The sequence below is a fragment of the Mastomys coucha genome, unplaced genomic scaffold (assembly GCF_008632895.1).
Source record: "Mastomys coucha isolate ucsf_1 unplaced genomic scaffold, UCSF_Mcou_1 pScaffold8, whole genome shotgun sequence".
Classification (NCBI taxonomy): Eukaryota; Metazoa; Chordata; class Mammalia; order Rodentia; family Muridae; genus Mastomys; species Mastomys coucha.
In genome coordinates this window covers 27958678-27979279 of record NW_022196914.1, presented here as the reverse complement: position 1 = coordinate 27979279, position 20602 = coordinate 27958678, and the positions used below count along the sequence as shown (strand labels likewise).

At 42.6% G+C, this 20602-nt stretch overlaps 1 protein-coding gene across 3 annotated transcripts in view; it reads right to left on the bottom strand.

The window, feature by feature from the left end:
* Positions 1-20602, bottom strand: part of Sema5a (semaphorin 5A) — a 441538-nt gene that overhangs the window by 338855 nt on the left and 82081 nt on the right. For 2 of the 3 annotated variants that reach the window (XM_031359853.1, XM_031359854.1), the window contains exon 2: positions 3662-3756. The exons of the other annotated variant lie outside the window; for it this stretch is intronic. The gene's annotated coding sequence lies outside the window, so the exon portion shown is untranslated. The remainder of the gene's footprint in view (positions 1-3661; positions 3757-20602) is intronic. 3 annotated transcript variants of the gene reach the window in all.

The following is a 20602-nucleotide window of genomic DNA, read 5'->3' as shown; positions in this document are numbered from 1 at the left end:
CTCCACAAATCACTCATAGAGGATATACGAATGGAAACCACATTAAATACTAGAAGTAGTTAACTTCATGCAGGCATTACTGGAATTTGTCCTTTTTAAGCATGTATTCCACAGTCACCATTTCCCTACATGCAATTAATTTATTCTTTTTCATTGAATTTATCTGTAAAAATACAAATCCCCTTGGTGTTTGCAAGATGGCTTAGTGGATAAAGTCACTTCCTTCCATACCTCACAATCTGTTCTCAATTCCCAGAACCCATGTGGTAAAGAAAGAAAAAAGTGACTCCTGCAAGTTGTCCTCTGAACTCCATGCAGGTATTATGTCACACATACACATACACACACACCCCATGCACACTCACACATGCTCACATCCTCCCATACAAGATAAATAGATACATATGGAATTATAAAAAGTATTCTTAAGAATACAAATTCCTCAATTGTAAAGATATCATATTCAAAGTACAATATATAGTCTAGTAGACTTTACTAGACACATAAACTGTATACAGAGATTACATGTATATAAACACATTTTAAGATTAAATACAATAGCAAATTGCAATTACTTTTTCTCAGTTAATAAGATGTCATGGACAGCATTTTTATTTCTATAAGCAAAATTTCAATGTTAGCCAACTGTTACTAAAGTAATGAGTACATTTCCACACCCGTGGAGTAAGAATTCAGGAGTAAGGACCTCCTTGGCAAAGGCATGTACACAGAAGCTATTTTCTATCAGGGTCCAAGAATGAGTGAATTTGACTTAATTCCTCAAAGAAGCAGAGTAACTGAGCTTCCAGTAATACAGTACAGCCAAATACACATTAAGGTAACCTTTTAAAAGAAAAAAAAATAGTACTTTAGAATTCTTCCTTTCGTTTTTGAGATTGTAATAGAATTGCATTCCTTTGCTCCCCACAGGTCATCCTAGTACGCCCCCTTACTCTGTTTCAAATTCATGGTGCCATTTTTCATCTATTGTCATTACACACAAATATGTGTATATCCCAGATACATAAATATGACCTACTCAATATGCATCCTCTAACCTGTACATATGTGTAAATAGTCCAAAAGAGCCAAACAGAAAACAAAAATAAAAACACACAAAAACCACTGATTTGGATGCAAGTGTATAGTTTTTGCCAGGTTATCTCTTGTTCTAAAATATATGAGTCCTACTCATATATTACACCTACTTTTGCTCTTAGTAAAATAAGTACAGTTAATAGCCCATCATTTTGTTCAACACAGTTATTTGACAGCCAAAAATAACTGCATACTGCTCCTACGCATATGTGAAGCAGTATGAACAGAGACCGGAACTGAAAAGACACAAACACTGGTAATTAGGAAATGCTGCTGAGCTTGCTTTGTAAATGAGCCACGAATGCCAGGTGTGGAACAATGCATGCCAAGGGGAAAGTGTTCCTCAGGTTTTACTTTAAATAGCTATAGTATCGATACCAAAATTTAGCCTAACACATTTAGGGCATGTAGACTTTTTCAAGGGATAGAGCCCCTGATGCCTTTATTCCCAGTTTTTTGCAGGCACAGTTGAGATTTCATTAAAATTTGCGACAGGATTCTATGCACCCACGCTAAATTTTGTTAGGAGACTTAGTGGCTACTGATATATTCTCTCCTCTCTGTGATGAGACCTTTAAGCACTCCAGAGAACACATACATCAAAGCTCAGCAAAAGAGAGCCTTGGGGATCCCTTTCAGCCCCCCTCCTACCTTTGTAAATAAAAATTTACTGGAACATGGTCAGGCTCATTCATTTATGTATTGCCTGTGGCTACTGTCACATTGCAATGGCAGAGATGAGGTGACACAGCAGAGAATCTAAGGCCTGTAGACACTAACATGCCCTACCTCTTCAAAAGAGAATTTTGCCAATTTCTGACTGACAAATCAATCGCTTGAAAAAGCAATTCCTTAAATACTTGCATACTTTTCTTTAAGAGCCCTGAAATTTTCAGAACAGAAAAAAAAAATAATAGAGTATGTCTGTCCTCATTCCAGAACGGCATGCCCAATGCTCTAAATTGGCATCTGGGCTTAGGATTGGGAGTCTTGAGTCCAATCCTGTCTCTGCTCCTGCCTGGTTAGGTAAATTATTGACTCTGAGATTCAGTTTACTCATCTTTAAGGATCATGAAAGCCACCTTCTTCAAAGACTGGGAGCAAGAATTAAATGCCTTTTCCTCAGCACAGGGCCTGGTAACCCGTACAACCTGGATGAGCTAATAATATCCGCCTATAATGGACAGGCCACGGTCCATCCAAATCACAGCTACCCAACTCCTTAATGTCCCTGGGGCTCTTTCCAGCTTTCTGACTCTGTGGTTCTTCATGGAGGAGGAACTGAGATGGCCTGGTGCTGAAGTTTTATGTGTTTAGATACCTTGTAAACCTGAATTTATGTAGGCTACAGAGAGACACACAGGGTAGCACCTAGGCCGGTCCTGTGAAAGGTAGAAATTGGACCGGATATTCAGGGTCAGTCAAGCTCTTCCACATACCTGGAAACTGAACTCTTGAAATCCACTTAGTAGAGATCAGGATGTAAAACAATGGGGAACTGGCAGCATTGTCAAACAGCTGTGACAGTCAAAAGTACACAGAACGTGTATGCATGTGTGTGTGTGTGTGTGTGTGTGTGTGTGTGTGTGTGTGTGTGTGTATACACACACATATATATATATGGCTGTCATTGGCAATTTTTTGAAATTGGGAAGTACATTGAAGTTGCCTACAATGATACTTAGTTGTGTTCGGAAGTAATTTAATAAAGTGGAATGTTCCGAGTGACTAGCTTATACAGGATAGATCCTTGTCTCTCCCTGTCCCTGTCCTTGTCCCTCTTCCTGTCCCTCTCCTTCCTGTCCCTCTCCCTCTCCCTCTCCTTCTCCCTGTCCTTCTTCTTGTCCCTCTCCCTCTCCTTCTCCCTCTCCCTGTCCCTCTCTATGTTCCTCTCCCTGTCCCTTATCCTTCCCCTACCCTCTCCCTCTCTCCTCCCTCTCCCTGTCCCTCTCCCCTTCTCCATTCCCCCTCTCCTTCTCCCCTCCCCCTTTCCCCCTCTCCCTCAGCACCTCTGTTCCCTTCCCTCCCTCTTCTAGTCCTTCTGAAGGTGGCCACAGGTTTCACAGGAGAGGTTACCTCTTGAGTCTGAGACACCTAAGATGGATTCCCACAAACGTAGGATGTTGAGCTGGACTTTATATGTCTCAACAAACAGGACTGCTGATAGCCTGAGCTCCAGAAGAGGAGATGCTGGTCTTTACACTACCAGATGAAGCATATCCCTAAGGTACATCATGGGCATTTGTGGCCATTCTTAGAAGGTACAGGACACCTTAGGAAGTCCCGCAATAGGAAAGTGCAATGACAAATGGACACAACACACAGCACAGACACAAAACTGAAACTCCTTAGGAAGTCACACTGTGACTAGGAACCACCATGAGTCACCAGTTCTCTTCCTATCCTGGAAGTTCCCCAGTGATTTCACAGTACACTCAGACCCAAATAGCATTACCTTTATTAAAAAGCTCTTTTTTTTCTGAAAGCTGTCATTTAGTGCCATTTTTAACAGAAGAGACATCTAGTCTAAATGTGTAGCACTCTCTCTGGGCGTCTCACTTACCGAGGAGAGAGGGCAGAGACGTGTGGCCTCCGTCATGAATCACACTGAACTGCACAGCCACATGGGCACCCAAACCCAATTCTCACACGCCAGCCCTTCAACAAAGAGAGATAGAGATCCGGTTAGTATATATTGAAAATCACTGCAGTCTTTGCTTATAAATGCTAGGAAGTTCCATCAATAACCAGTACAAGCATCCTTGGCAGTGCTGGAGCGAGCAGTACAGGATAGTTCAGTGATCACCATTATAAGAAACCTAGCACTAGAGACACTGCTGGGTTTATTTCTCAAAAAAATGGATAAACTTTAAATATAATGCTGATGATTTTCTTCCAAGGCTTAGTTTAGTTTGAATTATTTGCCTGGGGGTAGGTGTATGTACGTGTGAGTGTGGGCGCCCACAGAGGCTAGAGCCGGCAGATTCCCAGGAGCTGGAGTTATAGGCACTTGTGAGCTTCCTGATATGTGAGCTGCGAACCAAATGCAGGCCGTCTGCAAGAGCTGTACACTCCCTTAACTGCTGAGCTGTTTCTCCAGGCTGAGAAAATAAAAATTTTAGTGCTGTTCAACATGTGAAAAAAATCTCATGAAACATCCAAAGGGGGCATTATTTCAAATTCACTGGGATTACCTTTAAAAGTTTGAAAATAAAATGGTGCCCATTTCAATGACTCCTCCACTGCATAGCTTACGCAAAAGTACTCAGAATAAAGGGTCGCACAAAGGTCTAAAGAGTATGTACAACATAAATTACCCCTGAAAGTGAGTTTATATTGTCACATGTCCCTGTGTTTCCTATACAATTATAAGAATTAATAAGAAATTCAATGGCAACATAATAAATTTACTTTACCAAAAGCCAAAAAACTTATTATATTTCCTCATAAATTTATTCTATTAAAGCAGGAAAGCCAGGTTGTAATGTCAAGCATGTGCACCAGAGATTGGAGTAGGTGACTCCCTACTCGTTATCTGTGCAATAATGTGTCCAGCACTGAACGCCAGATCATGTCCTTCATTTCTTATTCACCGTGGCTTTCTCTTCTCTTCTCTCAATGGTTTCTGGCTATTGTACATGTGAAGCACATGTATGTCATCATTCCTCACCCACACAATAGAGAGCAGCTGTGGATGGTGATGAGAAAATGAGAAGACCTTCCAGAACATTCCGGCAACTCTTTCACTCAACGAGCCCCATGTGGCTCATGTCAGTGATGATCAAAAGCCAATGAGCTTAAAGCCAATGTCCATAAAACAACCCAAAGTTTAATACAGCTGCTGGAAGTTGTAGATTACAATGATGGAATCAGCTAAAATGCCTTTAGGAGTAGCCTGGATTTCAGGGACAAAGGGACAGTAATTCTAGAAGGCTTCCGGCTTCTAGGAGAGCCCAATATAGAATAGGGAGGATTTGAGAGGAGCAAAGAAGTGACTGGGGGCAGTACTCAGGAGTGCTGGCCATGGAGACTTCCAAGTAGGCCAGGTGCAGCTCTGCCCTGCATCATTGCCAACTCTAAGGTCTCAGTAGAGTCCTCATGGCCTGTGACATCATCCTTTGGAAGGGATAAGGTACAGATGCAACTCTTTGAGGCAGAAATTAGGGTCAAGGAGCTTTCCCAAAGATAAAGATGAATGCTCAGGCCAGGAAAATAATGCAAAACACTTCTTCCTTCTCCCTTCCTTTTCTTTTTCCATTATTTTTCTCTCATCACCAAGGGTGTGGCAAGAAAATATTGATTAGTAGGTTATATTAAACAGCACATGTATACGAGTTGATTCTCTTGAACCCTACAGTATGCTTTATAACAATTACGACTACAATTCTCTCACATTTGCTGATTTAGATCATAGTCCAGATATGAGTAATAGAATTGGACAGATCCACTGATACCCACTACAGCTCTCTAACTGTCTACTAGTGCTAACACATAAAATTTAAATTAAAAATGGACAGTGGGCCTCCTGTCCAGAGGTCAGAGATAAGTTGATATAGAACTTCACAGCTATAACCGTTGTGAACGGTTATAACTATAACTAAAACAGTGGGGTTTTATGGTGGATATGAACAACACCCACGGAACAAAGCATTTTCTTAATTGACAAAGAAGATGAGACCCAAAGAACACTTTAAGAATTGAAGACTGGTGGTAAAAACAGATATTGCAAGGGCATCTCTGCTCAGTTGAAACAGGGACAGCCACAGCCTGGACAGCCAGACAGACCCAGAACAAATCTTTTTACTGTAAAAGCTGCCCCTTTCCCTTTGGAAAATTCAACTGTGGTGGACAGACCTCCTGTGGTTGAGGAAAGCACAGCTCCCCTTCAGAGCCTGATGTATGAATACAAAGACCATGCCAGCAACAGTGCCCGCATTTGTCCCAAGAGTGAGGTGGATAGCCACTAGCCATATACCAAATAGCTAAGCCAGCAACATCAACCTTCTGAGGCGCAACAATTATCCAGTCAGGCCTTGAGCCACTTGGGGGACAGTTCAAAGGCATACAACATAGGCGAGAGTGCATGGGCTCAGGTGCAGCTCCTGAAGTAGCAATGCTATGCTCTTAGCAGGAGCCAAGTTGCAGGAACATTCCTACAGATGGAGAAGCCCAGCTTGCTCACAGGATTTGGTTACAATGAAGACATGAACCAGCAGATATAGAAGTAACAGATCATTCAAAGGTATTCTAGAAAACTGAAGGGAGTCAAAAGGAACAAGGTTACACTAACCTAGAAGCATGCCCACCTGATTTAGTAACATCATGCACACATAATTCAGTAACATCAGTTTCGCCACTTGTCTTATGGCCCAATGATGTCACTCTTTTCTCTTTCTACTTAGTATCGACCTTGATACAAGCAACCTCTGAAGTTTAAAGAACTACTATGGGGGAAAAAATCTGTCTCAAGGAATATAAGTGCAGAAATTATCACTAGAAATCTTATTGATACACATTTTTTCCCAGAAATTTCATCCCATAACCACCTCCATGAGTTCTTAAAATGTCTCCATGTGGAAAAGACAGCATGAAATGTGAGCATCAATTATAGCTTGCTAAGTGCCCATCAGTGTCTGGCTTTGAACATACATATGCTTTATTCTCTCTGATCATTCTACTCAGCAAGAGGTAGTATGGACTTATTAACTCTTGCGGAGACTTGCTAAGCTGCATACTTGATAAACCCCAAAATTTTAGGTAAAGTTCAATTTGGCATTTCCCCAATACTAAAGTCACACTGGAAATTAAATGAATATAGACAGACTTTCTACCTAGAGTTATAGTGTCTAAAAGAGACTTTACCAGATAAAGGCTTAGGAAAGCTATACATGGCCAGTGGCGATGTCTTGGCATCAGTGTGTAGATCCCAAACAACAATTCATATAGCACATGCTGATGACAATGCCAACGTACAGGAAGGAGCCAGAACCCAAATCAAGCAGGATCTGTGCTCTCAGGAAATCACACAAGACACCATGTGATGCTTCTGTTACATAGTTCAATAAATACCATGTGAGGGGGCAGGGAGAGACATTATCTGTAGATAAAATAGTTAAGAAAAACTGCCTGGGAGGAAATACCAAGTGACATGTGCTCTGATGGATGAGTGGGAAGAAAGTAGAGTATGAAAAGAGGTTATGAAGTATGTCCAACTGATAAATTACAAGTGGAGCAAATAGCAAACCCATCAGCAGTGCCCAAGGATCATCACAAGTAAACAAAGAACCATATTAGTCAACACACACTGAGTTGGAGTGTGAGTGCCTGGTACCATCATTTGTGCTTGGTGTTTTGATGGAAGTCCTGCACAGGGCCACCACAGAAAGGGCTCCACAAGAATACACAAAAAGTGGACATGATTAATAGAAAAAAATCTGCTAAGAAGGAAATTGGGACCTCGGAGAACTAGGGAACCACAAGCAGAAACATGTAAGAAAAGCTAAAAAGGAATTTCCTGTAAGGGACTAAGGAACAAAGAGAGCTGACCTCCTCCCAGATGTTGAGGCAGCAGAGCAGTACCAGACAGGGGAGATGTCCACCATCACACTAAAGCTACTACCACACTTGACCAATGGGATGAACACAGAAAGGAGCCACACTAGACTGATAGATGGGCAAAGGAGATGACAAAATACTATAGGGAATTCAACTGCAGAAAGAGATGAGATTTGATCCAAAGGAAAGAAGAGGCACTGGGGTTCAATGGAATATAAATAAGTTGGGTATAAAAGCTTAACCATGGCAGTTGTCTTAGTTAGGGTTTTACTGCTGGGAACAGACCCCATGACCAAGGCAATTCTTATAAAGGAGAACATTTCATTGGGGCTGGCTTACAGGTTCAGAGGTTCAGTCCAGTTATCATCAAGGCAGGACAATGGCAGCATCCAGGCAGACATGGCACAGGAGGAGCTGAGAGTTCTACACCTTCATCTGAAGGCTGCTAGCAGAACACTTGGTTCCAGACAGCTAGGATGAGGGTAATAAAGACCAAACCCACAGTGCCACACCTACTCCAAGGCCACATCTTCTCTAACAGGGCCTCATCTGCTAATAGTGCCATGTTCTAGGCTGAGCAGATATAAACCATCAGAGCAGTTCTTCTGAGGACCGGACAGAGAGGCATGAGACAGGTCAGAGGCTAAACCAGACTTTTCCTTATTAGAGCATATGAAGAAATTGTGAACTCTGCAAATTGCAAAGGTAAGTCTAGTCCAAATCAGCTCCTGACAGGTATCCTTTAATGTTCTGATAGTGGTCCCTTTGATTTTTTTTTCAATCCATGGTAGATAGTCTATGCTAACAATGGGGTCTGTGGTGTGGGCTTTGTGTCACACTTACATATCTGACTTCAGTATGGGTTGTAGACTAGAGTCAACCACATGAGCTGTTAGCCACACTCACCTGATCCATTCCCAATAAAAAACAGGGTTTGCTTCCTTGAGTGACAATTTTTGTACTAGAACTAAACACTGTCCACTTGACCCCACTGGGTGGTCAGCAAAAGGTAAACCCATCTCTCCCAGGTCCCATCCTACTACACATTGTCCACTGCTGATCTTTCCCTGTTTCCTTCGACTAAAATCAACCACAGCCATGTGCCTAACAGCTTTTCTAGGTTCTGTGAGTCTTTCTAGAAAAAAAACCTCAGTGATCCTCAACTTAGATTGAGGATCTAGAAGAATGCTATAAAAGGTAGGTTCAAATTCAAAGGTATTAAATGTGTGGGTTTTTTTTTTTTAAAGGCTGGATTTTCATGGCTACATGGAAATGTAAAATACACAGGAGAAATCCCAGAGACGGTTCAAGTCTGGAATGAGAAGGTTTGAGGAAAGAGTCATCTATTAAAGAGACTGGCCACAGGCTTCACTGCAGACATGGTTAAGGGTTCCCTCATGGTCAGCGGTGAGGGTTGGAGCCAGAAAAGCAACGTGTAAAACTCAGAAATCAGAACTACCATTTCAGTTATTTTATGCATCCACAAACAGGATATATTTCACATTCCTAGATAAACTTTAACTACCTACAATAAATTTTTAAACATTTTAAAAATAGGAGTATCAACTGTGGTCCATTTATTTTGTAAAACATGAGCTATATCAGGGGAGAGGGGTGACTCGGGATACATTGTATCAGAAGTGAACGCCCTTGACTTTTACAGTAAGATGAAGAATGTGGATCTCGCACTTCTGTCCAGGAATTGAAACATGACCTGAATGAAGGACAAGGCTCTCCTAGTGTGTGAGCTCCAGGCCATACTGACTTGGTGATCATGAAACCCATAGGTAGGATGATGAGCAGACTCCTAGTGGGGTGTGGAGAAGCAAGGGGTGGGGGCTGGCAGGGGGACGGCTTTGGGAAAGCAGTGCCATGCAGGGAAGGGTGTCCCAGTATTCGCCATGAAGCCACATATAGCATATGTCCAAGTGGGAAAAGGTTCTGAGGCACAAGCTGATGGCTCACAGCGGATGGAATGATAGATGGCATGGTAAGGTCCAGGCATACCACTCCGATTTGTTCCCACTCTTTGACCTTGCTGTGTGAGGTCTTCTCTAAATAAAGGCATATCCTACCAGACAGCACACGGGGGAAATCAGTCACTAGTGCTTAAGGAAAGAGATGTCGTCATTAGAATGCTCAGTTATCCCGGAGAAGGAAGGAAGGTGTGAAAGGGGAACAGAGTAAAAGCCATCAAGAGAAAAATGTCAGAGGCGAGACTGGATGGTGGGGAAGGGAGAAAGATAAGTGGGTGGCAGGGGGAAGCACGGGTACAGAAGAAGACCTGGCATGGTGCAGCCCTTCCCTCTAAAATACCGAATACATTCCCATAGTAAATGCATTTTCATTGCTTACGTTCTAAAATAAATTCCATCATGTATATTTGAAGTTTACAAAGCACTGCCACTGAGGACAAGGAGGGTGGGTTGGAAGCTGCAGTGGAGCAAGCTGGCTATAATCTCAGCTACCTGGTTTTTAGTGACAAGGAGCAGCTAGAATTGACATGAATCTCAACTACTGTACAGCTTCTAACTAAAGTCCTCATGGTGAATATTAGATCCCATTAGATCAGACTCCAGCAGCAGGCAGGGATGAGGGGATGAGGAGGGGAGGGGACTAGGGGATGAGGGGGAGAGGCGGCAAGGACTTGGGCTTTTGCTTTCATTGGCAGACCCTCTTCCCTCAGCTATCTCGCCCACCCCCAACAAGCTTTCTCAAATATCCCAGTATTCAGAGGAAGCAGAGCTGCACACAAAGCAGACTGTAGGAGGCCACAAATCCTATATGACAAAGACAAAATGTAATATATATATAATGCATTTGATGTAAAGGTGTGAGAATGGTAATAGGAAAACATGGCATCTAAAACAGAAAACCCATGTTCTGCCTCTGCCCGGCAGCTCACATGGGCAAGCCATATTTTTTCTGCATCCAGTTCAAGATAAGATGAGATCAAGAACTGCACACAAAGCACCATAGGGGAGGCCACTATCTTCCAGGAACTCCTCATCTGGAAGTCAGCCTCACCACATTACAACATTCTCCTGAGTAGCCAGCTGTGTTCTTGAGAAATAGCACTATACATTAATCAAAACCATTTAATCAAGAATCTGCTTGGCAATTATCTCCCATGGCTTTGATAGGGTTGGATACTGAAATCTTTAGATTTCATTATCAAATCTTTAGATATCTTGGGACAGGCTCAAGGAACCTAGAGGCCAGAGCCCAAAGTAACTGAGGCCTCACAGACATGGCCCCTTTCCATGTGTCCACATGAGACCCAGGCCAAGGTCATGTAATAATGCAAAGATTGGGCTCTGCGACCCTCAGAGAATAACTCTAACTTGCTGGACATATCAGTGGACACTTCTAAAAGCTCCACCTAGACAGTGAGGGGCACATCAGACAAATGTGTCTCCCTCTTTAGAGTCTTCATTCCCAAGTCCAGTCTGAGATGCCTCCCTCCATTACAGAAGAGTCAAGGCAGTACACGGTGGTTTATAAACAATAAACACAGGCCAAGAATCCACAGAAAAGAGAAGACAGAAACAATTTCCGTTCTGAGAGCTCTGGCAGATCCTGAAAACATTTGGGAAGAAAGAAATCCAATTGTTTTCCACTTAGTCTTCCTGAAGATTACCCTTCAGTGAGCACTTGGAGCTAGTAGTAATTGCTGACCCCGGAACCATTGCATTGTCTCAATGGCTGGAATAAAGCTAGAGAAAAACACTTGCTATCAAATGTCTCCCAGTGGGGCAGTGCAGTGAGCCATGTTCTCGGCTGCAAAGAGCCATGGGAATAGACAGGAAAAGAGGGGCCCATAAACCACTACTGAAGCAAACGTGTTCCCAAAGATCAAGAAACTGTTCAAAATAAGAAAATTTTCAAAATTGACTTTCTGAGGACACTAGGTTTCATAAGAGTGAATATATCCTTATTGAGGTTACCATGAGCCAAATTTTCAAAGAGCGAGCTTGCTTTTCATGCAGGCAATTTTGAAGTGTTTGCACAAAGTGGTTAATTTGCATGGGCAATTGGACGTTCAGCTTTTATTTTGACAGCTAAATTGATTCATCCTTCTAGGCTACCATGTCAACACTGAGAAAGAGAGGCGGAGGTCTGTTCACACTGTGGCCTCTTGAGTGTACAGACTCAGAACAACTCACTCATCCACCAAGGCTCAACCTATGAGCAACAGCTTGAAACAACAAGCAATTTTAACATCAAGATCCAGCTAGCTCTACAAGGCTGAGGTTAGAGGTCATTGGTCCAGCATTCACCATATGCACAAGGCCATGGGCTGTACCCCCTACACACACACACACACACACACACACACACACACGCTGAAAAACAACAGAACTCTGAGCAGAAAAGAAAGAATCCAGGCTGACCCCAATAGCAGTCCTCTATAAAAGCATAATTTGCAAAGTCAGGCATAAGGCAGACAGGCATCTGCTGCTGGGGGCTGGGGGGTGGGCTGAAGGGAAACAGTCTTATTTAGCCTTGGGAAGTTGGCTGGCTGTGAGATTTCCAGTGAATTCTGAATGAAATGACAAGTGCTAAGTCATTCGGTAAAACATTTTGCTACAAAAAATAACAAGCAGGAGGTTTGTAACAAGTTTCTTGCTACAAACTCAGCATAGATAATTAAAAGGATGCCTCTCTTTAACACAAGGCCCAGAAAGACAGTCCAAACCCACAAGACTAGCCAGCCATGTGTGCAGTCAGCTCCGATTCATCGGTACCTTTGTTTGTCTCATAGGTGTGAGCCAAATGTCCCTGCCTTATGTAGATCAGGTAATCTGAGCTCCCAAGTTATTTTGCCTGGAAGACTCTATAATATGATGTTTCTGCATATCCAGGCATATAACAAGAAGTCCTTCCAGAATATTCATCTTTCCAGAGACATGAAAATCAAACCTTCATCTCACTTTAGAACTGTTGCATGCCGTCAAGTTGCTCAGGAATAAGAGCCATTCCGCCCAAACATTTGTTCATGTTTTATTGAGAATGTAACACTACATTGCCTCAAAAATGCGATCCTGTGCATTTGTCATTTCACAATATAAATTAGTGACAAAAACAAGAAACAGGCTACTTTGCAACAGACCAGCTGAATCATATCTTGCCATATTTTGAGTTTATACTTGTGGGAACAAAAAAGAAAATAGTTTTTTTTAAAATTGGCTCTCAGCCATGCCATCCCTTTTGGCACCAATTGTGCTGAAGCTTCCTTCCAAGCGGAGACCCCTGGCAGCTTCAGTAGTGCCCTAAAGCACCGTGTCACCTGCCTTTGGTTCCTCATGATACCATCTTCCCAGGCAAAAGGCCCAGCATGGAGGTTCGGAGCAGAGTGGATGCAGAGCAGATGGGATACACTACCTGCAAGCAAAAGGTGCTGGTCCACTTTCAAACAGTCGGAGATAGGGACACTTCAATAAATTCAAGAGAATGTACTTGTGTCTTTCTTAGTTTCAGCCGAATTATGATCATTACAAGATACTGAATGAAGGACTCTCAGAAATACAATTAGCCCAAGCTTCCATTGACTACTGAATGAAAAACAGATGTCCTACAACACTTACTATTCCCCCTTTAAAAAGGATGAAATTCTACCATATGTGTCAACAAAGATGGAAGTTAAGGACATTACACGAACTAAATAAACTAGCCACAAAGAGGCAAATCTTTGGATTTATAAATGGATTATTCCAAGCGTATGTTTGGAAGAAGGTTTGCTGCACAGAAGTGTGGGGTAGAACGGTAGTTACCAAACCCTAAAAGGGAGGAGACAGAAAAGTTGTTTCATGGGGGAGGGAACAGCAGCATGCACTTGGGAGGATTAAGTTCTGGAAGTACAGGTGACAATAACTAGCAGTCATTGACAAAACAGTTCCAATCAGCTGGAAGAAAAAAAGAAAGTAGATATTCGAATTACCCCATTTGATCAAAACCCACCAAAGACATAGTGGAAAGACCATGCTGCATCCTATAAACACAACCACTTATTATGCATCAATAACAAAGAGAGCAACTAGAGTTTGATTTAACAGTAACCTCTCATACCTCTCATCTTCATCCCTTTACCCAATGTTGCATTGCAGGTTAAAATAGAAATAGAACAATAAAACAACTCATCCTAGGAAATTTCTTACTTTAATAATTATTACTGGAGCCACAGTTAATCTTGAGCAGCACACTCAACCTATATCTGCTCCAATAAATGAAATAGAAGCAAGGCAGTCCAGTTGGCGGCACAGAGAGTCATAAACATACAGAAGGGCGCTTCTTCAGTGCTTTTCACTGAAAGTGCTCACACACACTCCTGACTTCATGAGTCTGCACACCTGCTCGCCAGCTGAACAGCTGGATAAGGAGAAGGTGTCCCATCCTGAGATGTCCACCTTCACGGGAGTGGGCAGCAGGAGCTCACTGTTGCTATTGGTTTAATATTTGTTCCTTTTCCATTGACTCTGAACCACCCTAGAAAGGTTCAAGCCCTCAATGGTACCCATGAAGCTCATGCACTGACTGCATCCCAGAACTCACCTCTCCTGCCCTTTCAGTTAGTATCACACTAAAGTGACATCAGGGATAGTTGGCTCCCTCAAAACCGCATGCTTCCATTATCTCAGTGGGAGGCAGTTTTCTCTCCTCAGCAACTGTTGCTCTAGCAGGTACTATGTTCATCTTGCTCCTGGATCCCACTGACCTGCAGTGACAGGGGATCTATTCGTAGTTGCCTTTGGATCCTGACAACAGGTTAAGTAAACAGGAGTGTTCAGAAAAGACAGCATGATGACAAATTCTTCACCCCTTCACCCCTCACGGTGTAGATATTCACAACACAGCTTGCCCTAAAGTATGCCTCTAAAGGGCTCCTTCTGGCTTAACATCATTTTAATCGTCCCAATCTCTAACCTTTCATGTTAGTCAGAATCACACAGAAATGCAGAGAAATCTGGTGGGATCTAAAGATTGCCCCCTCCTCATGCTGGTCTTCTAGAACACACTATTCAGGTAGGTGTCCAGGCAAGCATTTCTAGACATGAGTTGAGCATCAGTTACTTTGTTACAGATGTTGAGAGAAAAGTCACAACTCCAACTTTAGAGGCTCCTGTTTAAGTTTAGTCTCGCCTTGGCTGGATGGGAAAGTTTCCTATTGTTCCACCCAAGTGTTTCTAGTCTTCAAAGATACTTTTCAGTGCAATTTATTAGAAGCCATTTGCTTTCCTTATAGCTGAGCTGTGCCCAGTCCCCTCAAGAATGAAATTTCAAATCTCTGGAGACACTCTAGTGCAAAGAAACTGCTGTCTTCCCTTTGTACATCCACATGTCTGATAGATACATGGATGGCCCCTTCCCTCCTTCATATCCTCCCCAGTCTGAAGGTCTCAGTGACTAGTCTCAGGGCTGTGACATGATGATGTAAAAAGGGAGAAGGAGAGCAATTTTATGGCTCAAATATCTAGTAGGAAAATATGCTCCTACTGCAATGTAAACATTAGCTTTGAAAGGCTATCTTACCTGACTTCTACAATTCCCTCTGCAAACCCTTATGTAATCAATGTAACTGATAAATGAAAATTATTCCAATTAATTATACTCAGTGTCACAAGAGTAAATCCATAGTGGTCATGGATGACAGCATAGTGTCTAGGTTTGTCATCCTTCTTATTTATATTTGTAACCCTGAGGGTTAAATGCATGCCTTGTGCTTATTGAGCCAGCGCCTCAACACTTAGCTTCAACTCCTGCTCCAAACTTCCTACTTTGCTCTGGACTCCAATTCTCTGAAATCATGAGCTGCAGGCTCCTTGTACACCAATGTTGTGAAACCATCCAACCCTTTCTATCTGGGTATCCCTCCAAAGCTATCCATCAACCTCCAGGCTTTCTTCCTAGCTAGCCACCCATAAAGGACTCATTTTTACTGCTTCTGGTCCTTTTGGATAAGATCAAATATAAATGTCTGGAGTCACTGTCCAATTTCAATTTTATATGTGGCTTTAGAAGAAATGCATGTGTTCTTCCTAAAAATAAACAGACATTATAATATGAGCCATTAAATAAAAAGTTCTTGCAAATATTTTAAGTACTTCAAGCTTTATTCCAAATGCATCTCTTAACCTTGACTTTATTATGTGTTTGATTTGGCTCATTCACAGTTAACAATTCTCATCAACCACTTTCTAGATGTAAAGACACAAGAGTACTCCACAAGTAATAAGCCTAACTCTGGACCCCAGAGGTGTAAAGAAAGGCTCACATAACTCTCTGGAAGAGAAGGAGACAAGAGTGGGGAAATAAAGCCAAGCTGCAGCAGTCCACAGAATTGCCTTTGTTCTGGGATTGCTTTCTCAAACCGTGTAAACTCAAGTGTTAAACTACAAGGCTCGTGCCACATTATGCTTCTCATCCATCTCTTCTCTTGGACCAGCAGACATCCAGCAACTCAGCAGACTGCTAATATAAAATCTGCCCATCTCCCCTCACACATCCTATGAGAGAAACTATGGGAATCACAGACCACTGTAGCAGCCTCTGAAAACACTGGGGAAATTAAACAATAAACAAAACCCCATATTCAAACAGAAAGCTGAGAGAAAGGGGAAGAGGATAGGAGGGGGCAGAAAATGTTTGCCCTGTGGGCTGTTTAGTCCTTGATGTGCATCTGATTGCTCTGCAGAGAAGGGACATTGCTGTCATTACTGTCTGACAATTACCTAACCAGCAACCTATTTTTAAGTGCTGCAGAAGAGAAACAGGTCTGAAAAACAGCATGGAATTTTGGTGACAACCGTGTACTTCAAGGACTTCTAAGGTAAACGCTAGGCCATACATAGGCAATAATACTGTGTTTGGCCAGCTGCTGATAAGCCAGCGCCTACTCCTCCAAATCTGCCCTCTGCCATTTTCATATTCTAAAGTACATAGAGCCCTTCACCAGCAGCTGAGAGAAAAACTGAACACAGCAATTTTGAAATGAATGAGTAGTTTCCTGAGTCCCCTCTGATATGAAGCTCAGACAATGTCAGCTGCCTTAGTGCCTTCCTTGCTCGGTCAAGGGTGACAGACATGTCACTTTCTGAGCAGATAGGTCGGAAGGTCTGAACAGCAAATATCAGTCATGGCTCTAACCAGTAGCAGAAGAACAAAATCGTCTTTGGAAATACAATTAATGGGAGGTTAAAGCATACACCTGATCCACTTGGTATCACAAAACAAACTCTGACTATAAATGGGCTTATTTTCACCATCTCCAGGTACCTGTCCATCAGCTTTCTGTCATGTGCCGCTGCTACAGCTCATGATAGTTTGCATGTCTCCTAAAGCAAAAATAACCTTTTAAAAATAAGCAAGGACAGAGGAGTCTCAACCACAAGAGGTTTGGTCCTCCAAGGATGACACTCTGGAGACTGTCACTCCTCAGAAGATGTCTTCATTCCGGCTGAAATCATCAGAGGGAGACTCTTTCTGTCCAACTCCAGTGTGCTTTGACAGAGGCATGAATGTCAAGCAGAGCCCACTGCCCATGGCTGGATGCTGAGCAGGAATTCCAAAGCTGCCTCTGCTGATCACCAAAGTCAGGAGCTTTGGAGGGAGTGGGTACTGAGTCACAATCATCTTTCTATAGCACTTGACAATGCATCCGCTCCAAGCAAAGCACCTTATCTCAGATCCCCACTCGGACTCTGCCTCAATTGCTCTTCATGGGACAGAGAGACTGGAGTTGTGTTTTGTAATTAAAACTCAAGACTACCTGAGATCAAAGTCATGCTGGGCTCTCTTTAAAAGAGAAATTGGAAGTACATTATTGAGATAGTTTGAAATGGCCTCCATGGGTCCATAGGGAGTGGCACTATTAGGAGGTGTGGCTTTATTGAGTAGGAGGGGCTTTGTTGGAGGAAGTGCATCACTAGAGAGGGTGGGCTTTAACACACCAGAAGCTCAAGCTGGGCCTAGTAGCTCACTGTCTCTCTTGCTACCTGCAGATTCAAATGTAGAACTCTCATATCCTTCCCCAGCACCATGTCTGCCTGCATGCCTCCTTGCTTCCCACCAGGATGATAATGGACTAAACCTCAGAACTGTAAGTCAGCCCCAATCAAATGATTTCCTTTATAAGAGTTGCCATGATCATGATGTCTTCCACAGCAATAAAACCCTAACTAAGACAAGTATTAAACAGTAAAACAGGAGTTACCCAAGTTTCATCATTCAGCCAGCTCCTGGAGGTGCTACTGTAGATGCTACAAAGTCCACCAAAGACAGAACAGAAGCAATGAAGCTCTTGTACAGTGGAGCCTCAGAAGGCAGGTGTAGAGCTCAGAATCCACTCCAGAGGGATGATATTCATCACCCAGGGAGAAGGAACATGCTGAGAACAGTCTCACAAGAAGATCTACCAAGAAAGTCAAGATAGGTCCCATGTGACCTTCCTCAGGTGCTGTCCCTATGACCACGAGGTTAGAATGAGAAGATACTTCTTTGGTTTCCTACATCTATGCACAACGTCCTACCTTGGTGTCTCCAAGTGTTGTTTCTTTCATAGAGAAACAACTTCTCAACAGGAAAAGGCAATACAGTTGGTCCTCCTTAAGCACAGATTCTGTGTTTACAGATTCCTCTGTTAACTTAAATAAGTTTGTGCCTTCCAAATCAGTCCTGCTTGGAATCACTTCCAGTCATTCACTGAAAATATCAGGACAATAGTCCTGAGTCTCCCAAGTGTAGAGCTGAGCTGCAGTCAAAGTTCAGCTCTCTGCCTTCTTATCCCTGTTTTCCCATAGTGAGCCAGAGTCACAGGATCTGCTGTGACACATTTGTTGCACTGTGTGTGTGTGTGTGTGTGTGTGTGTGTGTGTGTGTGTGTATCTTTGTGTTTATACATGCAGGTATATATTTTTGTAAAAGTCAAAGGTTCACTCTTGATAGCATTCTTCAAATGCTGTCACCTTGTTTTGCAAAACTTTGTCTGTTTCTTTGTTTGTTTGTTGGAAGATAGGGTCTCACTAGATGGCTGTAGCACCAGCTGACCTGGAACTCACCGAAATCTGTCTCTGTCTTCTCAGTGCTGAGATAAAAGGCAGACACCACTAGGCTCTGTTCAAAGCAGAGTCTTTCTATTGGCCAGAAACTCATCAATTAGACGAGGGTGTCTCCCTAGCAAATTCCTGAGACTTTTCTATCTGCTCCTCCCCAGAACTAGAATTATAGGCAGGCATCATCACCTCTGGCTCTTGGAATCATATTCTGCTCCTCATGTGTGCAATGCAAGCATCTTATCAATTCAGGGAGCTACTCAACATCACTGTAGGAGACTACGTCCATGATTACTCTGCTTAAAAGTGTGCCAAAGCAGTACTGACGTGTGTTCTAGTTTTCCTGAGTACAAGGCTATGAGCCCCCCCCCAAAAAAATGCTAAGCAAGCACTGTTCAATTAGTAATTATCTTTCAATTATTCAGAAGGTTAGAACAACAACTACAACAAAACACTATATAGGGCTGAAGAGATAAACCAATGGGCATGACAAGATTTCAAGCACCCAAGAGCTGGGTGTGGACATTACACTTGAAACCTCAGAACTAAGGGATTCAGAGACGGGATTGCTAGGGCTTGATGGCCAAATGATCTACCCTGAACAAAGGACAAACTCTAAGTTTAGTGAAAGATTCTGTCTCAAAAGAATAAAAGGGACACTCACAGAGGATATTTATGTATTTATGTATTCTTCTGGCTTCCATATATATGAACATTGATATATATATTTATATATGTGGATATTTATATCTATTCTAATTAAAACCTACAAATGTGACTATTCAGTGGTCAATTGATGCAAATTTTGTGCCCAATCCAACACCATAGTTTTCCCGAGAACAATGGCTCAGTATTTGTTAGTTCAGGATTTACAAAGACTTAGAGAAAATACCACAGATAACAGAATGGGTTATGCATGCTAAAGGGCATGGGCAACAGCTGAAAAACAGCACCTGCTCCCCAGCTCTGCAAAGAACATCACAGGCGGACGAAGGAAGACTGCAGGACTGAAAAAAAAAAGGTGGAATACAGATGACACAGAAGACCAGCCAGCTTAGACGCACAGCGGGAGACAGGGAGTCATAGAACAGAAACTCAGGAGACACAGCTGCCTACACATTCTCAAAGCAAGCTGTGGCTCTGTGTCTTAGAGAAGCCTGTAACTCACCTTGCTACCAGCAAGCTGGGAGAGCCCCAGGAGCCTGGCTGTCTGGCACTAACCACCATGGGCAACGACCTTGTGAAGTCATCCTGCAGTGAAAATGAGGTCCCTAAGAAACAGAAATCTGGACGGTTAATAGGCATCAGGGACGATGGGCTGGTGGCTAAGGTCACCAGTGGAATAAGAGCCCAGGATTTGGCTCAGAGGGCTTCTTATGGCTTTAATTATGCCAATGCCATGTGAACCACCTCATCTAGTTCTCATTAGAGAAGGGCAATCTTTGTTCCCTGGATTTAAGCAATGATTACAATCTAAAAGAATTGATTGTGTCTCATTATGCTGGAGATAATATATTCCTGATGATTCAGGCCATTAACTTGAACCTCCAAATACCAACACAGGTCATGCGGCACCCCTTTAATGTATTCCCATCTGTTGTGCATCTGATAGGAAAAGGTGTTCCTAACACACGGTACATAAAAGAGAAACTGAGAAAGCAGTACAGAACAGCAAGCACTGTTCTTTTGATTGTTTCCCACTCCAGGAACATCTTATCTTAATTTAGTTGAGTCGCTCTGGTACAGCGAGATCTTTAATATTTAAAAAGCAAAGCAAAACAAAGAGCAAATAAATTCAAAAGTGGAGCAAAATAAAAAGACACAGGGCTGTGTTTTACAGCTTCCTGGTCTTATGCCCTCTTCTCCAGCTGCATCTGCTCTGCATCATGAGAGGAACCGGA